General features: G+C 42.0%; 1 protein-coding gene across 3 annotated transcripts in view; it reads right to left on the bottom strand.

Annotated features, from left to right (window-relative positions):
- Positions 1 to 25,225, bottom strand: part of LOC130162002 (metabotropic glutamate receptor 7) — a 264,569-nt gene that overhangs the window by 196,706 nt on the left and 42,638 nt on the right. The window contains exon 1 of one of the 3 annotated variants that reach the window (XM_056365440.1): positions 1,331 to 1,479. The exons of the other annotated variants lie outside the window; for them this stretch is intronic. The gene's annotated coding sequence lies outside the window, so the exon portion shown is untranslated. Of the gene's footprint in view, positions 1 to 1,330; positions 1,480 to 25,225 lie in introns of those variants that run through there. 3 annotated transcript variants of the gene reach the window in all.

Consider the following 25,225-nt stretch of genomic DNA (forward strand, 5'->3'; position numbering starts at 1 on the left):
ACAAAGACAGCAACCAACCGCAGGCCAGAGAAGCCCCAGGTTTACGCCACACCTTTTGGGTCTACATAAATTGATACTCTCCCTTGGAGCCCGGCCTTGTAAAGGGAAATCTAATTTTAAGAGCTGAATTATTTTAGTTGATATTTCCTCATTTGTTTTCTGTGTATCAAGTGATTAACAAAGAAAACCTTGGGCAAGGTCATAAATTCCATCATGGGAGAACTATAAGGCTAAAACCAAAATTTATTTTTTCAGTTCAGTTATTTTCCTTATTAATGGACTGATTGTTCAGTTTATAAAATGTCAAAAATTATTATTTAGAAAAAAAAACATCTTAATGTGTTCCAGTATCTTGTTTTTTGTGACCAAAACCCAAAGATGTTCATAAAAAAGAGAGAAATGGGCAAATATTCACATTTTTGGCTTTTGTGGCTTAGAAATGTCTCAAATGATTAATCAAATATCACAATTAATGCCAATTAATTTTCTGCTAATGATCTTTTAATCATTTCAGCTCTACAGTAGCCTACTGGTCGGCTTCTGGTTACTTGGGGAAATAATGAAACAGTGATGGTCAATAGGGACCTAACAACATTTTTGTTGCCCTTAGGCCCCCAATGAAAACAATACTAACTAAAACTATTATCTGTTTTATTCTTAAATCAATTACAATGAAAAATGGCAAACTGGCCTCAGTTGGAGTCTACTTGCCGACCCTTGCTACTAACTGCTGTTTGGTTGAATCTCACCCACGACACCAAGAAGACACAAAAGAAACACTCTTTACACACGCAATCCTCTGATCCAAGCTACACTCACTAGGAATCTAGAGCAGCTCCAGGTAACAACATGCTAGCTAACAACAAACATGTGGAGCTAGTTAGCATGTTGATTTCTCTGGCTGCTCTAACCACCAAACCAACCGATCTTCTGCAGAAAGCAACAAAGCACACACTTCTGAGTTCAGTATCACCAGCCAACACACACACAAACAGTTAGCTGGAACCTAGAACATCTCCAGCTAACAACATGCTAGCCAACAACAAGCAGGTAGCAGCAGGTTGAGCTAACTAGCATGTTGCTATCACTGGCAGCAGACATCTCAAACCAGCAAACAACAAACCAACCAATCCTCTGTAGAAAGCAGCAAAGCACACACCTCTGTCCTCAGTATCACTGGCCAACACCACACAACCCCACCAGCTAACAACCTGTTGGGCTAACTACAATGTTGCCTGCAGCAACCAAACCATCTGAGCAGGCAACACAACATAAACACTCATGTGTGTAACTTAACCAGCGAACAGTTAGTTTCAGACTTAGGACTTACCTGTCTTTTCTCCTGTCTTTTCTCCTGTCTTTTCTCCTGTCTTTTCTCCTGTCTTTTCTCCAGTCCTTCCACCTTTCCTCTCACCCACAGCCTGTAATGAAGCTTGCTGCTGTGTCGGCCATGTTTGTCAGTACCTTCTTTAGGCTCCACCCTCTTACACCCAGGTCAGTTACCATGGAGACAACTGATTTTACCTGCTAATAAAACCCATTATAGCCGACCTGTTTTAGCTGTTTCCTCTGATAGACCAGTTTGTACTGGGGATTCCTAAGGTTCTGTAACCACAGCACACTGCTGCTTATGACTACAACACATGATTTCTTTTAATTTAATCAAGCTTAAATCATACATATATATATGTGGTTTTTTTTTGCCCCAATTTTAAAACCTTATTGCCACCGGTAAAAGGATTTTTCAGAAATGAAAACTCACATGCAAAAACACATCAGTTTTTAAATTTTCCAACTTGCAAATCAGCAGCCGTGGTGATTTATGTTCAAGTTTCTTCAAGGTTTAATTTTCAGAGAAAATCACTCACTTAAATACATGAATGAATGACTAGAAAGTCTCTGATTTATCTGCCTCATGAAAATTGAACTATGACTGAAAAGGCATGAAAACATTACTAAATTCCAACTTTATTGGCAACTGTAAAACTTCTTACAAAGGAACAACACGTTGAAAAAATAAATGTCTGGAGGTCAACGTTTTTAATAAAGAGGAAAAAAAAATGAGTGTCTAGGTTTTTAGTTAGTTTTGTGCTGTATAGGACTCTTATCTTACCTCAAGTGAGAAATAAAGGTCACCTTCTTGTTATGCCATTTCTGTAAATGAGGAGCAAAAGTCTTTTTATTATGGCGCATTCCACTGAGCTATAGAGTGAAGAATAACAGTAAGTCCTCTCTTTATGTCATTGTCCTTCTTTATGCTCTCTTTTCCAGTGAAGGCCGTGGCAGAGGGCCCACACTGCAGATAGAGACAACAGAGGCAGCCCTGCCAAACTTCGAGTCAGACAGATTAAATATTAAATGGCCAATCATCCACTGATTGTCTGTGTGGACGCAGCACCAGAGGCCCCCGCGAGCAGGAGACAAATATAACCGAGAGACAGACGAGCAGCGGGCGACAGGAGCCGCCGATATGAAGGGAGACAGATGCAAATAGAGTTAGACAGAAACTCATCTTGATGCTCGGCTAATGACGACGTCATTCAGAGGCGGGCTTTTCCCCCCGAACAAGCTCACTTTATATTAGTGGCTTGTTGGGACATGAGGCCCGCAGACAGCTCACCACAGGCACCTGCTCTTTTACCCGTCACCCAGACCGAAGCCCTGAAACTTTCAGCGCTGGTGAGGAAGAGACAATAACGCACGCATCTGTTCTTTTATACCTGCAGAACATTTGGCCGAGAATTCGGTGAGAAGAGGAACTCAAACTGATTTAACTAAAACACAGAGGTCCCCGACCAGATGTCCAACAAAGTCTAAATGGACACATTCGTCAGGTGGTGTTTAACAAGATTACAAAATACACAAGCTGTAGCAATTAGGAGGCAGCTGGTTATATGGAGAAGTTATACCGGCCTTTATACTTAGTCTCAATGCAGCTAAAACAGACAATGGGCCTCATATAAGAACAATTTAAACTTTTTTTCTGAGGTTTGTCTGTCAGCTCTACAACTGGACAAACTTGTCGTAATTCGTCATATTTTCATTTATTTCATGCCACATGATGTTGTGCTGTTGGTTAACACAAAGCACAGGTGAGGCAGATGGGGAACGTCATCAGTTCTGCAGGTATCTCATCATAAACCAAAGATATGGACAAATGAAAATGTTGACCTCATGATGGCGCTAGAGGAAAAACTCAGAGGATCATCAGAGTCATTACAGTTAATCCTGAGGAGAACATGTTTTAGAGCAGACATGGAATGACATTGACATCAACAGAGCCTTGTGGCTAACATGGACAAAACATCTTACTTAAGCAAAGTGGTCCATGACCTGGATGTGGAGGTGGCAGAGAATATTATACAGTACAGGTGATGTTGCACTGTCATGTGTAAATATCTGGGTGAGAGGATTTTCCCAACAGCTACAACAACAACAAACCTCAAACTGATGAGCCACGGTCATTCATACAAATTTGTTCTTGCACGTGAACAGTATGGATTGGTGTGTGTTGTTTATTATTGGTTAACCCCCGTTTATGTCCTTTATACTTGTCACGACTACGACAAGGTTTTCCCTCCGGGGACAGTAAAGATGCGGGGTATGCATGTCATTTGCACAGTAATGACTAAGGAATGATCACACTGACATATTCACAGGCAGGAACACAGTCTGATGGTTGATCACTGGCAAGGATTGTAACACTAAGAATTGATTATAGTAGGACAAGCCTCAGGAAGACAACAAAAAAAAAATCTAGAAAATTAGTGTTTAATAATTGTCATCTTGCAACAATGACATTTACGATAATACGGTAGCAAATGTCCTTTATTGGTTTGTTATCTTTTTATTTCCTAATTATTTTGGATTTCTTTATTAGTAAAAAAACTGGAGCTGTAATCATTAGTTGATTAATCACTTAGTCAATCATCAGCTTATTATTGTACTCTGCCCTTTTGGAGCTCTGTAATTATTATAATTTCTGTGTCTCCACTTTTTTTTATCCCAGTGTCACCTCATCTGTGTCTGCTCAGCACAAGCAAATTAAAATTTGACTTGCTGTAAACTAAATTTGTTTCAATATTTATACTTGTGTGCGTATATATGTATGTATGTATGTATGTATGTGCATGTGTATGCATTTATTTATGTATATGTGTATAGATGTATGTATGTATCCATGTGTGTAGAATATGTATGTATGCATGTATTTACAGTATGTCTGTATGTATGTCTATGCACCTACACATTTTTTTGCTTTTTTCTTCTTTCGTGTTGAATGTTAAATTGTGTGATAACTGAACGTTTTTTTAATTACAAATTTAATATTCCATAGTTTCTGTTTCTAAAATGTGATTTGCATTTTTGTGTTGGTCTTTATGTGCTAATAAGTTTTGAATTGTTGGTTGGACGAGATGTGAAGACATCCCTCATGGATAATAGTAATGTGCTTTCTTTCACTCCCTTTTGGACATTTTATGAACCGGATCATAATCGGCATTAATTGTTGATGGGGGGAAAAAAATGTTAGCTGCAGCCAATTTAATAACACAGGCTAATGGCTGTGAGTTATATCACTTATATTTGCTGATCAATCACAAACTAGGCAGAGTAATAAGTGCAGTGAATGTAAAACCTGGTTTCCAGAGTGAGGTGCCATGAATGAAAGCTCATGATAACCCTGACACGCAGCCCTTGTTTGCTCCCGACCGAAACTCATTCCCCTACTTTGTCGAGTTGTTCTCAATCCATATGAATTATGAATTGCTTTCCTGCAACAGTCGAGAAAAAGTAATGACACGTTATTGCATTACCACACATCCAAACCCTCTCTGATAGATGAACAAGTCAACCACAAAGACTAATGACATTTCTCTTTTTTTTTTTTTATAAAGCCCATCAGACGTGGCAAGGACGAGCCTGCAGTCTGAAGCTACATCAACAATGCTGCTGCAACTTACTGTCGCTTGATTTTTTTTTCCACTAACAGAGGGAATTCCAGCCATTTCTTTGCTAGGCTCATTACTGTAATGGGGAAAAGCAGCACACTGACAGAGGAGGAAAGATGCAAATGCTAAAAGAGGAGCGTTGTGAGGCTGCGTGTGAGTTGGGTTGAAGATGCAAAGAAGTGAAACTCTGATCTCTTTTTTTTTTCTCTCTCTCATCCCTGTTCTTTCTGCTTCTATCTCATCTCGCTCTCTCTTTCTGTCTTCCTTGGCGAGCTGCACTGGCGCAACTCTTGTGGAATATGAAGGCTTGGCAGGATCCGTTTTTCAGGATTGGCTCTAAAATGGCACTAATATGCTAATTCCTCTCTGTTAAATGAGGAATGTCCCCAGTGGAAGCTCGGGCATCGGGGAGCGCTACTCCACTCCAAGTGATCTATTTATAAAAGCATAGCAGAGAAGGTGGAGGCATCAATCAACAAGCCCAGGACTGGAGGAGATATGTGGTTAGTATCAATTATGGAGGAGAGTCTCAGATGGGTATGTACAGTAGCTGTGAACGATGCCCTGGGCCTCATTTATCTGAATGCATGGATATGAAAACGTAGCAGTTGTGAAAATGCTTCATCTCACAGGTAAAGATTAACAAACATCCCATCAGTGTTGTGCATTACATATAAGTCTGCCGTTGCATGTCATGTATGATATTTAAAAGTGCTTAAACCTTCCTTGATCAGAGGCCCATTTAAAAACAGGTATTAATAACCTCAGTGTTTAATGTCATCTATATTTAATTTGAACATGGATTAAATACAAACAATAATATGGGTACAGGCTTTGCTACAACAGAAGGATAGAGTACACTCGTCCCTTTTTTCCCTTGTTCCGCTTTGACAGTCTCGGCCCTGATTGGTTCACACCGTCTACCGTACGCACTACAATACAAGCGAGAACACGTCTGTATTAAGGAGGTTAGGCTTACCTGACACCACCCCAACCTCCACAGATATCAGACTGAACCTAACACCAGTTAACCAACTTATGACGGGCGACAACTTGATCTTGTAGTGAAAAATTCCAAGAGCTCTGATGTTACTGTATCAGTACGATGAAGTTATTAATATTATTTATATTATTTTCTTTACTGGCATGCAATGAATCTTGGAATATTGTTGCCCAGGAAAAGAAGGCCGCATTTCTTAGCCGCAATTGAAGGAGCCTTTGAAATGGGACGGCCTTGTCGCGCCACGTTGACGCAATGGGTCTTCAAATGCAGCCTCGGCCCTTAAAGTGGGACACAGCTATAGTGTAACTAAAACCAGATGAGACGCCACTGTAACTGTGTTTCGGATGAAGAAATATTGCATTAACACACATTTTGAACAATCACTCTTGTGTGATGATATCATATAGTTATAAACACACGATGAAACACAAACTCATTCTGACCAGTCGCCATGACTGTCATATCAGTAACGCGATCAGCTGATCCCAGAGCAGTGCAGTGGAACTGATCCAATAGCCAGCGGTTGTTTGTCAGTTCCTCAGTTCTTATGTTGAATTTAAAAAACCCTAACCCTACACAACACAACACAATCTCTCAATTTCTGTGTAGACAAGAGGTTCAAAGACAAAATAACAGCCGGAGCCAAATTCCTCGTTGCTGAAATTCATTTGGTCAATAATCTGTGTTCACACGCATGGGTGAGGTTGTGTCAGCGGTTCAATAGCGTCATCCTTAGTAAGCTGAGAGATATTGGACGAGATGTTTTCCTTTATCCATTTTTTAACGGTCCAATGAGTTTAAGGTGCAAAGGCTCTGGCCAAGTAACGATGGTGTCATTAATCAACAAACCTCAGTCAATTAACCCCCTGCAGATATATTATGGCAGTTTGTGTCTTTCTATTTGGATGTTGAAATACCACAGTACCTGCCTCCTAAACTACCCCCTCCATCCACACACACACACACACACACACACACACACAGGCCCCGCACAGGTGACTTCACACTGAACGGAGGCTCCCGTGTGGACTTTGCTGTCAGCGCCAGTTCTGCTGTGTTCTATATTAGCTTTGCCGTTGAGTCCCTCCGGCGAGCCAACAAGAACAGAGGGTGACCCGCAGGGTGAGACCACCATCTGTACCTGACTCAGTCTGCTCATAAACCATGCCAGCAGCAGAGCGGGACACACACAGGGTCTGGACAGCACTAACAAGGACACTTGTACCGCAGCTGATAATGAGGGTTTGTTCCTGCATGAAAATATTAGGACCACCTGCTTTCTTCATGCACTGAAGTAGCCGCCGCTGACGTAACTCTACGCATGAAAGGTGATTCCAGCACGACTCATTTTCTGCAGGATAATTTTAGCCAGAATTAAAATGAACTTTTTATTAAGGAGAACAGCTCAAATAACAAGGTGACTGGGTCTGGCTCTTACAGGACACCGTATAATCCCTGACAGGACAAGCTCCTCCAGACAATCCTGCTTTTCTGTGAGAGGTTCAAGCTCAACTGTGAAAAACTGACAGAAAAAAAAAAAGGACTTACAGCCAGGACTCAAAACACAAAGTTTTGAGCTTCTGAAAAGTCAGATGCAGAGGCTCACGGCCAGGAGAGGCAAACCAGGCAAATGCTTGGGGCCCCCAAGGAGAAAAGGGGGCCCCTGATGGCTACACATATTGACACATTTTGCAATGACAACTATAAATTACCCCTCCCATAAAAACACTAAACGCCACGCTGCTGTTGCCCTTCATGACGTGTGCTGCAGCTAGCATCTACCCATTGCTGCATGTGAGACATTCAGGGAATATCTGTAAATTGCAGTGTCTACTGTTAGTCTGCATGTGAGGCGTTTAGGGGCCATCTGTAAATTGTGGCATCTGTATGTATGTGTGTGTGTGTGTGTGTGTGTGTGTGTGTGTGTTTTACTACAGTGGATGTGGTCTTTGTATTGTTGCATTAATATTTTGCTGCTTCCTGTTGCTCTGCATGGTTTGTGCACCGTCTTGTGCGTCCTGATTTTGTTGCTTTGCCGTCATCTCAGTATCTCATGTTGACAATTAATCGTTTCATTTTTCTTATACATGTTTTCATTTTCCTCTTTAATTGCATGTTTCAATTTAAGTATTTACATTTAATCTTTTATATTTTCTATTTTGGGGATTGTAAACTATATTCTGAACACTGACCATTTCAAGGCAGTTCAAATTCTCTGGGTTTAGTAACTTCTTTTGTCAGCAGTTTATTGAATACATTGACTGTCACACAAAACCAGCTAATGAACCTTGTATCTACTGAATCGAGCAGCATCTTGAACTGTAGTTTGTGCTTGTAACGTAACTTGCACCACATTTTAATTGGGTTCAGAACAGTGCCACTCTCACTCTTTGATATTTTTTCTGCATCCAGTTATGTAATGTAGTTAGTATAGTTCATTTGACTAATGAAGTCTGCAAGGAGGTGTCTGTGAGGAAGTCGCTGGGAAAAAAAAAAAAAATTGTTATTATCAGTCTGGTGACAGATGCGTCGACATGCAACTTCGTGAAACTGCTCGTCATCCTGTCAAATCTAACTGCTGTTTCCAGAGCACAATTAGTGTAAAAACATCGTGAGTGTCTGTGATGAACTGCTCCGCCGCTTGTTTTCCTCCTCAGGTTCCTTTGCTACGACACAGGCAGACTTTCCAGCAGCACAGCAGCAGGCTGACAGGTAAGGCAAAGAAATGAAAGAGGTGACATAAAAGAATTACATTACATTACCTTAGACTCTTATTGTGCAAATGTTTGTGCAAAAGAACCCTGTAGTGAAACTCCAGCCACCATTATGTGGACTATACAGGTATGACTAATAGGAACAATATACTGTACATAGTAATTTATTAAGGTATAGTTTTTTAAGTGCTGTGTTAAAGTGCACCAAATGTAAGTGTCAAAATGAAAGTGGAGAAAAATGGCCCCTGTGAGTCATACACTGTTACTTATCATATCATTAGATTATTTTTTCTCATGTGTTAATATGGTCAAAGTCAAGGTGGACCATTATTTTTGATCTGTTCTGTATTTCAATCTAACAATTCATTCCATGTCTAAGAAAATCATGTTTTTACTGTTGAATCTTGTGAAGTCACCAGTCACTCCAGCTGTCAATAAATGTAATGGAGTAAAAAATACAAATAATTCCCACTGTAATGTAGTGGAGCAGAAGTATAAATCACTATTAAATGGAACTACTAAAGTAAATTTATACTTAAGTGTGGTGCATTATTAAATGTACTTAGTTGAATTATATTACTGGTAATAAACATATACAATAATAGAAATGTAAAGAAGTACCATAATGCATTTAGTAATAAAAAAAAATAAAATAAAATACAATGGTAGCAATGTAGTAGTAATGTGATGTTGTTATATAGCGGTGTAAGTAATATAATTCAATGTAAAATGGAACACTGAGATATGATAATATGTCTTACACCAATGCTCCCACAGTACTGGTTATATATTAGTTAGAGATAAGGTGCAGGTGTATTGCTGTGTATTGTTGTCGAGTGCCTGTTATAATGTGCAACATTCAGACAAACAATTCCTCCGCCTCCACATCAACTGAGCTCAATTAGCTGTAACTAACAATTTGAGAATACCTTTGTTGTGGGCGATGCAAAGAAAGCATCCTCCATATTTTCAGTCAGATAGAATTTACTGAAACTTTAGTGAGTGTGGCTTCCTCTGGACCAGCCACTCGTTTTTAGCATTTCACTTCAATTACAACTAATAACTCTGTCTCTGCTAGAGACTACATTTCATACCTGATATTAATTTGAGAAACTCCAGAGCTTCATGAAGGGGAGCTAGAGCCTTCGTCTTCGTTGCAGCCTCACTTTGTGCTTGAGGCAGACATAAGACAGATGTATGTTTAAATAAAACTATAACAAATCTATAATTGTCATCTGGAAGAGCAGGTGCTCCTAAGATTTCATACATTCAGCTTTAATCACTCTTCATACCTCACAATGGGTTTGTAAAGTAAGGCTAGAGGCCAACACGGCATACTGAGGTGGCTGTACTAACAAGTGACTGGTGGATGGAGCAAAATAATGTAATCCCTTACTGTGAGGCAGAATTTATTAAGCATTGGGTTGGGCTCCAAAATGGGCCACAGGCTTATTTGTGATGGGCCCTGACTTGACAAGGCTACCTGTATGTTTTAATGAGCCCAGGTCTCTGGGTGGGAATAAATTATCATAATTAGATCCTGAGCTGAAAAAGTTTAAGACTGCTCAGCGCTACAGTATATTAATTTCTCTCCTCCACATTTACTTTACAACCTCGTAGCTGGTTGTGTGAACAAAGGCCTGCCATAGGGAGGGAGGGATGGGTGTACTTTTAAATAAACCTCAAGACTTACATACACACAGAATATTTATTCTAGTCCAGTATGAGATGTCTTCGACTAACGGCCTCTGTTTCTCTCTTAGCTTAGTTCTTTTTTTATCAAACTCAGTGAGGAAAAAGCATGACGGCAGCCACGGGGTGACTTGTCCACTTCTTTGGTTTATGACCAATCATCAAAGCCCATCGGCTGATACTACAATTTACAGATGTCCCCTGACGACTAACGTGCAGACTTTTGGGAGACACTAGAATTTACAGATGCTCCTTGAATCCCTCCTAAACTAAGAAATGAACAAATGAACCACTGTGTCAAAGCACAGAGCTGCTGCGAGGCTGTGGGCTTTTATTCTGGCTTCTCTTTTTGTAATTTTTACTGCACTGGCGTCTGAGTATGAAAACCAAGACCAGTCCCAGTGTGAGACCATCAACTGTGCGATGTCGTGCTGCTGTCAAGCCTCTCTGATTGTGTGTTGATCCTTTGACATTATCTAATGATGCCTCTTGTTGGAAGAAAGAGAAACAACGTCCCACTGACCCAGTACGCAAATACAACAGCTGCACAGATGCAGTCACACACACACGCACACATACACAAATACACACACAAATACTCACAGGCACATACACACATGTGAAAAACACACAGTTGAAGAGAAAAGGCATGAAATAGCTTTGATCCTGCCTCTATATCACCACATCATGCGTGTTTGTGGTGATACTTGTCTGATGTGTGTGTGTGTGTGTGTGTGTGTGTGCACTTCTAATTCTACTTCTTCTTACTATCTTTGTGAGGACCGTTGGTAAAGACAACACAGAGTGAGGATATTTTAACACAAAGTTAAAGGGCTGTTTGAGGGTTAAGACTAATGAGTCTATATAATGATGGACGACATGAAAGATCCCCCAAAAATGAAGCTGTATAGGTCCCCTGCCCCCTCCATGTTAGCGGATGGGACTTGGGCAAAACTAAAAAAAGGTAAGTAAAGGTCAAATAAAATGTTCCCAAATATGATGTTTGTCATTTTAGGTCGGTATGTTCAAGTGTTTGTTTTTCTCGGCAGGACCTGGCATCTTCACCGGCCAATCACTGCTGCACAGACTCTGCTGCTCCGAATGACTTCCATCTTTATACACAGTCATCGATTAAGAATTGGTTTAAGGTTTCAGGTTTGAATCAGGTTTAGACATTTAGTTGTTTAGTTTAGGGTAAGCGGCGAGGGAATGCATTATGTCAACAGTGGTCCCCACTAAGATAGAAGTACCAGTTTGTGTGTGTGTGTGTGTGTGCATAGTGCTACATTACACAATATGTGCTCTGTGTGTGTGCATAGATGAGTGTGTCTGAATTACTCGGTGCCCAACAAAGAACAGGCCAAGCATGCAACATGCATTTGATCTCAGTGGCCAACAAGCAATAAATTTTATATCAGGCTGGAAATGGAAATCCTGGTGGGCTGCTTCTAAGGGAGCTGATCAGAATACAAACGCCTTCAAAGTGGAGAGAGAGAGATAGGGAGGGGGAGAGACAGAGAGAGAGAGAGAGAGATAGATGGCAAGAGACAAAAAGGAGAAAGAAGGAATGACGAATGAATGACAGACCACAGATTAAAGCGACCAATATGGAAACAGATAGATAGATAGAACATTTCGTGGCAGAGAGAAAAAGAAACCCTGCATGTAGACGCTGTGTTATAAAGGTGCCGTTTAACTGCTCCTGTGCTGCTTAGAGACCTGGAAGGAATTAATGAGCCCCAGCATGAGACTGTTGGAAAATAAAAATGAGAGAGAGAGAGGGTGAGAGAGAGAGAGAGAGAGAGGAAGGAGGTATGTGTGAGAGGGGGTGGGGGGTTTGGGGTGATGGACAGCTGCAGTGAATAAGGCGATGTGAAGAATAATGCCCCTCGGATCAGTTAGCGTACTACTCTGGGCTCAGTCGCATCTTTCCACGTGTCTCACCCTCCTTCCTCCTCCTCCTCCTCCTCCGCCTCCTCTCCTCTACTTCCTCCTCAGATTTTCCTTTGGGAGCACCTCAATGAAAGAGGCAGTGCACATTAGGAATGGTCTTTGCTGCAGCATGTCGCCGTGGGCTGGATGCTAGCCTTTCCTGCTTCACCTCCTCATCCCACTCAGGGAATATTCCCATAAATGTTGCTGTTGCGGGATCCTCCGCCCGGCTGTGGCTGGGTGTTGCCTCGAAGGGCTCGCACCTGTCTTTTATTGGACGCCATTCCCTGCTTTAATAGTTGATGCTACGGATCCACGCGGTGCTGGCTTGGTTGCGGAGATGTCTACTGTTGGTTTGGGTGGGTTTCTCCTAGAAATGACATTTATATGCCGTGAACTGATTTGTTTTCCTTATTATGTTGACAAATGTAATTGCTTTTGATGATTATGTTGTTCAGGCAACATTTCTACATTTTCTACATTTATTCACCGCATAGACGTAATAATCACCTTCCTTCTTTCTCTAACTTTCACTAAGTGCTGTGACCAAACGGTGTTTAATCATGCTGTAGCTGCTACGGGTGGATGTTGCACTGCTCATATATTTTGGTGGAAAACAAAACTCATTTTCACTGAAGATTTCCTCATTATGTTTATACATTATACTACTGTATTCACATATGCAGTTGTTTCTCCCCAACACCTGGAACACCTGTGTATTCTCCACAACATCAATAACATTATATCACTGTTACATCTCATATATTATATTATTTGAAAAGCCGTGTTTTGTGTCTGTGAACTTTATTTTTGGGAGCTTGTATATTCAGGTTTCTGTTTACACATTCACTTTCTAAAGTTATTTTTTTTGGGTATTTTTATTTTATTTGGACAGCCACAGTGAGAGAGAGAGAGAGACAGGAAAGTCAGGGAGGGAGAGAGAGAGAGAGGGGATGACATGCAGTGAAGGGCCGCTACAGCCAATCATGTGTAGGCTTACACAATGATCTCCTCCGTTTTCAAGCACACCTTTATTCATTGGAAGCTCCTGGTCTCACACACACATTTCAAGCCAGGGCCACCAGCCTGCCAACTTCTCTTTTCTCCCTGCAATATCTAGCTCTGGCTTTTACCATTTCTTTCTTTCCCCCAATCGCTGTCTCTCTTTTTCCCTTTCCTCCACATCTCTATCTCTGTCTCTCTTCCTCTCCCTGAACCAGTGAGCATAATCGACAGTGGGGTCTGGAGGATTGGGGCGCAGCAGGAGTCATTAACAGTAGCTGGCAGGCTCATTTCAGTTCAGTTCTCTGTGTGTGTGTGTGTGTGTGTATGTGTGTGTGTGTGTGTGTGTGTGTGTGGAGGGGAAGGAGAGAAAATGGCTAACAGCTTCTTGAAATCTCCCCCTTGTCTAGAAGAAGGTGCTGTGTGAGGCTGTTGCATGTAGAAATCCTGATTCTACAGATGGCTGAGTCTTCTGCCCCGACAGTCGGAGCAGGTTTCCCGCTCAGAGAGTCGGGGAGTCTGGTCAGAATAGATCACCTGGGAATGCGAGAGGTTTACGGATTCAATCTTAACAGATCGATCGGGGCCGGCCATAAGCTTTCTCACGTTTAATATTTATGACCTGACGTGAAAACGCAGTGGATGCTGGGATGAGCCGGAGCGAGCCGAGTCTGGACGTCCACCTCCACCGCCCCGTCAGGAGCCAGCCGCTGTGTAATATCAAATCGTTGGCTAATTATCTACGGTCATCTACAACAACAGCCACTGAAATCTGCCAAAGCAATCCTCAAGTCCGTCCCTAAAATAAGTCATTTTCAGTTACAGTCACATCCACAAGCCTTTCCGGTGTTTAAGACACACCCGGTGCCAAGTGTGGAAATGATATAAAATCATCCAGACACCAAATCCCACACGTAAACTTTGCTATTTATAAAAACAGAATGTATGGTGACAAAGTGCAGACCTCACACAGACTTCAGACCAGCATACACATGGCTTTCTACAGCAATGCCTCCTAACCTGGGGTGCAGCCAACTGGTTGCTTTTCTTAGATCAATGTTATCATTTGTATTTACATTAGAGGAATCCTTTTATTTCCCTGTGTTTTTAATATTACTTAGCCTGTTGCACGTTACCATACAATGTGTCTCTGCAAATCTTTAGTTGGGTATTTGTTAAGACTACACATGTAAATGAGCTGCAGTTTATGTGGTTTGCAGTTAGTGCAGCTAATATAGAATAATGAAACACAAAAAGAAAGTAGTTCCTGCTGCTGAACTTTTTGAACCATGAGTATTTCTCCAGGAGGAGGAAGTTTATATATGAGCAAATTCAAATTAAATAAAAAAGATCAGGAGTTCCATCATCCTCAGTGTTTGTTTAATGAAACAGATGTTACACCTCTTCTCAGATGTTCAGTTTCCAGCTGGTCAGCATTCGTTTCACTTCTCCCATCAACAGGCGCGCCTTCAGATACATCACATCAGACCAAACACGCAGTTTTCGGTGGTGTTGCTTTTCTGTCAGCGCGATTCATAAGTGAATCGAGACAAGTGCAATTTGAACGTTCAAGCTGCAAATCCTCGGTAAGTATCTCCTATTGTGCACCAATTTTCAAGTTTGTTTCGATAACAGCACAAACACAAACTGAATCACTGATCACCTTCTTACATTTAGTAACAATAGAGGCATCACTGCCAATGATGTTTACAGGTGCATGTGATGAATTACTGATACAGGCTCTATAAATAACCGTGTGCAAACGACAGCTACTGTGGCAGACTGTCACTGATGTGACACAATCGATGAAGCTGCTGCTTTTCTCCTGCTTTCACCGACAGGTCGAAGGAAAGACGTAAGTTCTGACATGCAAACTGTTGATCAGGGTCATGTCTACATGTATTTAGGTCTGTACTGTATCCGCTGCACAGGGGCTCAAAGGGCCCAGCTCCACAGTGCTCCAGCAGGAACACAAACAGTCCTCGCGGCTTTATGAACCAGATGAAAAGAAATGTGTCTGCATATTTGTGTCTTTGTGAAAATTTACACCATCTGCTCCCGTGAGTGACTCCGGGACAAAGCAGAACACATCCACTTCCTCTGAGCAGACGCTTCTTTTTCAGGATTTGAACCAGTCACAGACTCACGGCAGAACCAAGACCAGCTCTCACATCAGTACACCCCTTTAACATTTACCATCTCTGAAACACAGAGAGGGATATTGATACATCTCTGGAGGGCACACACACACACACACACACACACACACACACACACACACACACACACACACACACACCTCAACCACACATTAAATGCCAAGGCTCAAGAGGGCATCGCCGACTGCCCGCGCTCAGCCTGGGAAAATCAATTCTCCCTTTTTGTCATGGCTTTAAGTGGATCATAACTGTCAGTCACCACACGGCTGCATGCACTCGCCATGTCAACCACAAGTAATGCCCCCTTCATGTTTCCCACCACCTGAACCACAACTAATGTTTCCATTTTCCCCTTCACACTCTCCACTGCTCCAGTGCTGTAGTAGAGGTAGTGGTAGAGGAGCATTGATGGTACTGTAGTACACTGATGGTACTGTAGTACACTGATGGTACTGTAGTACACTGATGGTACTGTAATACACTGATGGTACTGTAATACACTGATAGTACTGTAGTACACTGATGGTACTGTAATACACTGATGGTACTGTAATACACTGGTAGTACAGTAATATACTGATGGTACTGTAATACACTGACGGTACTGTAATACACTGACGGTACTGTAATACACTGATAATACTGTGATACACTGATGGTACAGCAATATCAGGTAGATCGGGTCGACTGTCATATGAACATATTTATATTTGTATGAACTGGTGACACTTCACTTCGAGAAAAGACTTATATATATATATATTTCTGACTGGAAGTTCTTAGCTTATAGTTGGATTTATAAAAGTTCTGTTTCATATCACCCCACACCATAATGTATCCTACTGTACAGCATGTATTACACTGGCTGCAGTAGCCTCGCATAGACCATTTCAATCTTGCAAGCTTCACGTTCCCTTTGAGATACTGGTCTGGAAAACAGCCACCGATAAATCATCAACAGTCCATCAGCCCGGCCGGTCAGCAAACGGCGGAGTTGTTCTCTCAAATTCTTTCACATTTAAACCCTGTGAACTACTCCACAGCTACGCCAGCTATTTGTCTCTCTTAAAGAGGCGTGTTGGACCAGACAGGACGCTTCAGACAGGACACATATCCTCCACTTAATGTGGAGGTGTTGGCTGTCTGGAGCGTCGGGCTCTCTCTGTTCAGCCACAGGACACTTTGACTTGTTATCTTTTTGACAAAGTGAATGAGTGGAGCTCTTCTAGCATCAGTAACTCCTCTCCAGGTGCTCCTGTTAGACGCTCTTAACCCCACACTTCTTGTCTCTTGTTATTCGGCTGTGATTACAGGTGCTCATGTTTAACTTCCTTCACACTCCGCCTCTCTTCCGTGTTAGGACTATTATAGGATTGTTTGTTTAAGTTTGTTTTAAGAGACACTGGTTTATGTGGGGTCATCATTTCTCCTGCTGCAGCCCGGATGGTGCCAGACTTTCTTTTTTTTTTTTTTTTTTTTTTTATTGCTTCAGGCTGCATGCTTGGCTGCTTTAAGATTAAAACCCTCTCCATTTTTCTCACCCACGATGCACAGTAAAGAATCCCCGGTTAGAAGCTCCCGAAGATCAACTGGAAGGGGCCCGCTGGGGGCAGCAATAATGAGAACTTCAAACTTTGTTTATAGAGCGCTTTTCCAAAGCTCTGTGTCTGACAGCAGAACTGAAGGAAACAAAACAACCAAAATAAAAAGGTTAGGCACTTTCTAACTTTTTCAGTGCTGTGGGCAGAGACCAGGGGGCTAATTCTGCACGCTCGTTTGCAATAGTGCAGTTCAGTAGTAGTACATTTACTACATTGGTTTTACCTGATGTGACCTCACTAGCCCAGTTTGCCTCTCTTGACGGATCTGCCCACTTTTATCAACTCCGTCATCATTTGCTCGGATTTTTCTACTTTAATTTGTATGAGTTTCAATGCTCCAATTTTCCGTCCAAACCCCGCACGCTCACAGCCCGAGCCTCAGCCACATCCACTGAACAGTTTCACATCCCGACACAGGGTGAAGTGGATCCATAGCACAGTGATACAGTGTGTCAGGAGAGCTCAGACTGTGTTTCTGACTATTTCCCACAGAAGGACAGTAGCTCTAATTGTTTACTGGATGTCGGAGCTAATCTGGCAGGCCTACCTCAGTCCAACCAAGCCCACACTTCTGACAGCCCACCAGGGCTTTGCTATATGGGTTAGCGGTGTCTATCCTGGCCACACAGCCCACCGAAGCTAAATTATTCATTCACCTTCTGACTGCTGCCTGCCTTTCATTGCCGCAGTCAGTGTGGAGATTATTGGCGGTGAAAGGCTTGGTCACCGCGCACTGTGGCAAACAGCCCCCGCGGTAACAACCGCAGCAGCCAGAGACCAAAAGAAATTAAGTGCGAGGGGAACGGAGAGTAAAGAAATGTCAACAGTGGAATTAACCATCAGCAAGGAGACAGGTAGAGGCAACACCTGCACACGGCCCCTCACTCATTTATTTATATTCCTCCAGCTTTCCACTGATAAAACTGCAGATGGTCTTCACTTTATAGACTCTAACACGACTCGTGTTTCTTCACAAGCTTGTAACTCCCCCTGCCTTGTAACTTCTGATGAGGTGAAACGTGTTTATATGGACTTGCAAACTAACGTAGCTACAGCATGCGAGTCACACAGGGGCAAATGAAAAGAAGACCAGACAGTGACTAGTTCAATTTTCTCTGGATTATGTGACTTGAAAATTCTGTGTCTGAGTGGCAGCAGCTAAAATTTATGAAATGTAGTTTGATCAGTGGCTTTAGAGCCAAAATGAAATGTTGTCCTGTATGTATGTGTGTGTGTGTGTGTGTGTGTGTGTGTGTGTGTGTGTGTGTGCTTGTTTTACTGTATTTGTGGGGTCCATGGTGCTTCATGGGGACCACAATGCTGGACATCACAAGCTGAAAAGGTTATTTGTGGGTTAAGACTTGGTTTAAGGGTTCAGGTTAGGGGTTTGGGTAAGTATGTCAACAATTGTCCCCACAGCTAATGTCAGACAATAATGTGTGTGTGTGTGTGTGTGTGTGTGTGTGGGTAGCTGTTTGTTAAGTGTTGTTCTGTCACTGTGCCTGTGTTTTAATTGTGACCTGCCAAGTGACTACAGATTAAAATCATCTCTAAATTAACTCAATATGCCAAATATTAACATTTCCATTTGATATCAGTTACAGTACGATGAATCAAACTGATAGCAGCTCATCCGTCCACGATCCTCCTCTGTCAGTCAGTGTGCAGCGGTGTACTGCACAGAGTGGAGGAGTGCCAGCCTAACTAACCTTGAGTTTATGTAACAACAAAATAAAGCACTTTGCTTAAGTCAGTCGCACAATGTCACGCAACCATTTTTCCAGTCAGACAAGTAAACAAACTGAGATTTCAGCTCTTAAAACACTTCTCTATGCAGACTCCTCACAGGCCCAGAGTTTGTACATCTCTTTAACAGACACTTAAGTTTGTTGTCCTACAGACCTACATGACCAACTGCAAAGTGATATCTGTCAGTCAGATACAGAGGCGCATCATCAGGACAGGGAAACCAGTCTGCTTAGGGTCCCTAAGGGTAAAAGGGGCCCTTGATGGCCCCTCATATTGTCACATTTTGAAATGACAACCAAAAAACCCCCTTAAACCTCTCATTAAGACGCTATACAATGGCCCTTTATGATGTGTGCCGTAGCTAGCATCTACCCATTGCATCTGAGGCAATCAGGGAACATTTGTAACATGTTTGATGGGACCCCCAGACTACAAACTACAAACCCCATTAAACCTCCCATAAAGACATTATACATTGCACTGCTGTTGCCACTAAGTGGGGCTCCTGATGATGTGTGCTGTAGCTAGCATCTATGGATTTCCTGCATGTGAGGCTTTCAGGGAACATCTGTAAATTGTAGTGCCTGCCAAAAGTCTTTGACTGGCCTCTTTCCCGGGCGCCCTCAGAGTCTAAGATCGTCACTGGTCAGATAAAAACTATCAACAGTGTCATGACACTTTCCCTGAGACAGAGCGGACTCATTTCACTCTAGTAAAATATTTTCACTGCTGACATGAAGGTAAGTTATTTACATTACCTGCCCCATGAGCCCCAGACTTATGACCATCAATCTGTTGCCCCAGTTGCATGCTGGGAAGCTTCCCAACACACCCGCCTCATGTAACTGCTATCACATGATCAGCACTGAGCCAGTTACATGAATCCTGGTCACGGTGTCAACATCCCATTTTGTCCTTAATTCAAAAATAAGAGCTCACTGTTTTTTTCTAGATAACTTCCTTCAGTATGAACAAATCAACCGAATGAGCTGGATGAGAATAAACAGGATTGTGTTTAGCCTGATAACAGCATGATAGCCCTAATTAGCTAAACCACTTTTAAAGGAAAGGGCCCAGTGTAATGAAAAAAATAAATTCCAGTATCAGGGAGCATGAACTCCGTTCTCTACTAAATGTATAATAATTATATTAGTATAAGTAATAGAACGCTTACTGGCATCAAAACGCAGCTAATCCCCCCTTTTATTCAGCAAAACTGTGATTGTGATTGTATTTAACAAGCTATTTGAGGATTTAGAGGAAACATCGTATATTTTGTCTCTCTGTTGAAATGCTTCTGCTTTGTTCATTACAGTGACAATGATTTTTTATAATTCAACCGTGACTAACCTAAAGATTTACTCTATAATTATGTCGTACCTTCCCGTGATGCATTTTCCTGTTTTTGTATTTTGATTTAAATTGTTACTGTGTCAGTCGTAAACCCTTGGGAGTCCCTGACACGTGCACAGACCTTAGTTTTCATCAAAACATTTTCATCAGAAGTGTCGACACTGAAAATTCACCTGTCCACCACCTCGTTACATCCATGGATCTAAGAGTTTACATACGGTTGCTCTCTGTACACTGCAAGCTTCCTGCATATTTACTCAGATGTCTCCCGTCACTTCACACTTCAGACGTTACAGCAGAACATAAAAAGTAAAAGGACACTTAAAGTGAGCATGGGTTTGGATGTTGACTAACATAGATGTCAGTCAAATTAATTTATACATTAGTTTCCTTATAGCAGCGTTTTTTAATCAGTTACCCTCCCCTGCTGATTTTGATGCATGACTTATCAGCCTGCCAGATGGCCGTGCAGAATATTTCATCAGTAAATTAATTTCAGCAGCGCAGCAATACATTAATGAGGACTCCTACACATCACATCTGTAGCAGGTGCCACGCAGTGAAAATGTTCGAATTACACTTTTATTTAACTTTGTCTTTTCCACGTTTGGCCAGACGAGAGCTTGTAGAAACAAGAGGTCAGAGCAGCTGATGATGACGAGCACAATGTGCGTGTGTGTGTGTGTGTGTGTGTGTGTGTGTGTGTGTGTGTGTGAATGGCTGTTTAATGGAAATTATGAGCACAAGTGTTTAGGTACCATTTTACTTTCCTAGAGCTGAGGTTTTTTCTCATGAATCCTAACGTGTTTTCTCTCAAGCTGACATTACTTTTGGGTTTTCAAATGTACTTTTGTATCTCGGAGCTGCTGTAAGGTAAACCATTAATTAGCGTCTAAGGTAACAAAAGTACTTTAAAAACGCCTAATTATGGGAATATAAGAAAAATAAGAAGAAACATTTTGGATTAAATTATTTAAATTATTCTAAGAGCAGTAAATGCTGCACTTTTATATTTGACGTCTGAAAACAAATTAAGGAGAAATGTGTTGTTAAAGTAGTAAGTACGTCAAGGGCAAACAAACAAAAAAACAACCAGATAAAAAATAGATTTGCCAAAGTTTTTTCTGAGCGGTGCTTGTGGAAATGACAGTGTGACAATGTGAAAGGTCTCCAGCTCCCCGCGGCTTTAAGGAGCTTTAAATCCAGTTTTCAGCTCCTTGTTTATCCGACCTCGACTTCACCGTTCGGGTTCCCTCTCACCGCTCTCATAGTGTCGTTTTGGGCCTCAGCAGGTGAACACAGCGGAGCATTTAGCAGCTAAAGAGTCAGATATTTGCCTCAGTAGCTGGTGGAGACCAAAGACAGGTAAAAGAGAGGGAATACTGGAGTTACAGTCACTAGGTGGACACAGACTCAGCTCCACATCAATCATCATGTTTCTCTATAACTGCTGGACAGTTTACTGTTTAATCACAAGTTCACAACAATTTAAAAATGATGAGATATTGATTAAATATTAATGTGGTGTCCTCTATTTGTTTTTACTAAAAACTGGTGGACGAACAAATCAGTTAGTGTACTTTCAAAATAAAACAACAAAACCCAAATCCATGAATTTAGTAGCTTCTATTGTGAATAATAAAAAACTAAATAAATATTTCATTGATTTGAATTACCAAAAGCCACGCTCAAAGCTGCATAAATAATACATTTCGGATGAGTACCATGTCACCAGTGGCACTGTTGGGGCTGATCATACTTTGATCTTTGCTCCTCTGAATATTGCTTGGTCTTCAAAACTTATTATTGTGGCGCAGAGGAACTTCATTGGCACGTAGGAGGGAGGGGAAGTAACATAAGCCCCTTTCCTCCCCCCCAAAAAAAACATAGTAAAAGTTATTCTCAAACGAGTTGCTGCTCCTGCTGCCTCCAGTGCAACCTGCTGGGTACAGGTGCGGGGGGTTTGCGGAGTTGAGAGTGAGAAGGTCAGAAAATGGCAGGTTAGCGAAACTGAACAATATATAAAATGTATTAATGTTATAAATCATGTCATCCTTTTGTATCTTTTCAAATCAAGCATCTGCATGGCACTTTGCCCCTGACAGAAAAACCAACCATAAGACAAGAGACACCACTGTATTTAAAGGGCCAGTACGTCCCATCGGATCAGTTCATCCCATCAGATGAACTGGTGTTACCGTAGATTTGCTCTCACACAGCCGTGCACAGCGAAGCAATTTATAACAAAAGGTACATCTATTAAACACGAAGTATACCAGAGAGGAGGATGGATGAAATTAACTCCACAGCAGTGTTTCCTTCACACATCCCTGACAGGATCACATTTAATTAAACGTAGCTGGAGAGGCAGTTTTAATAAGCAGTTCATGAAGCAGTTATCTATCTTTGGATAAAATATTTTCACGACGAATGCGAATGTGTCGTAATATCTGAAGGAACACTGGTATAAATTGCTTCTAAAAGCAGAGATAACCCGAACAGCTGAGAGTCATGCTTTTAATTTGTAGCTTTAGAGTCTGAGTTTCCTGTTCAGCCAAAACTTAAAGACACTCACTAATACAAAAACAGGTCAGTATCTTCCATTCAACATCTGCTGCGTCAAGTTGTCATCCTGACTGTCAACCCGTTTTGATGACTTGCTCAAAGTTGCTCGTGATGAGCTATAATTATTCTGCAATCGTAGGATGTAATGTTTCGTTTTTAGTTGAGTGCGCATCGTAGCAGGTCGACTGAGGTCCAGTCAACACTCTTAAAGACAAACAGAGAAGCGTCTCAGTGGAAAAGCGAGCGCTGGCCTCATTCTCTTGGTAAATTACCCACACAGCACTGCACTGAGCTAGATATCATTACCTCTTTCTCTCCACTCCTGGAGGACAAATTCTGCTGCCATGCATTTCCTAATCATCAAAACAAGAAGCTTTTCACTGTGAGTCACTGGTAAACAGAGAGAGGAGAGAGAGAGAGAGAGAGACACCGGAAACAAATGAGAGAATACAAAAAACCTTATGTTCCCAAAGCTTTTTGTTACGTTTCACAAAAGAGGAGCGGTCTGCTGAAAGAGATGGACGACACAATCAAACCTTTTTAAGTCAGAAGATCCGTGCATTCACCCACACACACACACACACACACACACACACACACACACACATACATAGGGAAACACTCTCCATTCAGCCCTATATCACAAACACATCTTTCAAATACATAGATGCATTGTGTGTGTGTGTGTGTAAGCATGTACTTATGTGAATGATGGGAGTGAAAATTACCCACAATCACAAGACAGAAAAGGAGAAGAAACGCAAGATGAGAAATGACTGTCACAGAGAAGGGCCCCTGTGTAGCTCAACATCTGCACACATGGTGAGAAGCGCTGAGACTCGCTCTGAGGACGGACACCGATCATCTCACACTGGGATCAAACCTGACGTCTCTGCGCCGGCAGCCGAGGGAATGACGAAAGCTGCGTGTACGTCACTCTGGACACGGTCCTCTGTCAAATGAATCCATACATGAGCATTTTGTTTGTACTATGATATGACAGTGAGTGATAGCATGATGATGACATGAGTGATATACAGAGGAGGAAAGAGGGTGAGGAGGATAAAACATAACATCTGGCATTAACAGGCAGCTTGGACTTACATCCAAAAAAGCCACACCAAACTGTCTGTACTGCTGTGTAGGCTGCTCATAAAAGCAATTCCCCAGTTCTCTCAAGTGTTTATTATAAACATATTCGAAATTAACAAATCATTTGTTGAATTCTTCAGTATCTCACTTGATCATTTCATCACACAAGCATTATCCAATTAAATGTTAATGACGACTCTATAATCATGTGTCTAAAAATGCTCCGAAGCTTCCATGTGAACTGCAGATCGTGTTCGAGAGAATGAGGAAAAACAAAAAGTGTGTGAGTGGGTGCAGTTCACAGCAGTGAACATCAGCCTTGTCCTTGTTTAACCTCCTGCGTACGAGGTTTTCGCGGCAGTATAATGTCACGTTACCGTCACCTACTTAGAGAAACAGTCATAATTTGCATGACCCACGACTGGCTGCTAGAAACAAAGCTGATCTTGATGTAAAAGGAGAAGAAAACATTGTTGATGAGCACTTGTTTTGCCAGTCAGAGGTGCAACGTCTGTAGAGGCAAACCAGGCAGATGCTCCCCCCCCTCCTCCCACAGAGAGCCCCCCACTGCCCCTCATATTGGCACATTTTGTAATGATAACTATAAACCTCTTTAAGCGTCACATAAAGACCCTACACACTGCTCTGCTGCTGCCCCCCCCCCCCCCCCCCCCCCCCCCCCCCCCCCAGGCCCCTGATGATGTGTGCTGTAGCTAGCATCCACGGATTGCCTGCATTTGAGGCGTTCATGGAACATCTGTAAAGTGTAGTTTCTACTGTTTGCATGCATGTGAGGTGTTTAGGTGACGTGTTAATTGTAGCGTCCGCCTTGTTGCCAGTGTGATTATCAAAGATTTCTTTCTTCTGGATGTTCACCCCAGTGTAAGAGACTTTACGTTAAAACCACATCAGGGAAGATGAGATGTCGCTTGAATGAAGTGAAACTGTCTGACCACCCGATTCAACACGTCACAAGAGGAGAATATCAGTCACAGCTGGAATAACTTTCAGTGTTTGCAGCTTCTGAAACGTGTTGACAATTATAAATAAAATGAAAAAAAAAAAACGTGATAATTTCTTAATAACTTCTACGACAAACTGTTAAAAATGGTGTGAGATCCGGGCCCCCGTCCAGCAGGGCCAAATCATGGCCAACACGCCTGAGGGTGGGGGGGTGGTCAGAGGCGTGACAGGCCAATTAAAAGGTGAAGAAATATGATGTGTCAGAGGATGTCTAATCCACAGCGGCTCTGACACAAACACCCCGAGCACTAATAACCAGTCAAGACGTCTGTGCTGCTTCCTCACCCTTCGCTTCCCATCCCGTCTCTCTGCATGTTCCTTCGCTCTCAGTCGCTCCCCCTCTTTATCTTTTCTGACCCATCTCTTCTTTCTTTCTTGCTGATTTTAATGC

Source organism: Seriola aureovittata, chromosome 2 (genome assembly GCF_021018895.1).
Source record: "Seriola aureovittata isolate HTS-2021-v1 ecotype China chromosome 2, ASM2101889v1, whole genome shotgun sequence".
Taxonomy (NCBI): Eukaryota; Metazoa; Chordata; class Actinopteri; order Carangiformes; family Carangidae; genus Seriola; species Seriola aureovittata.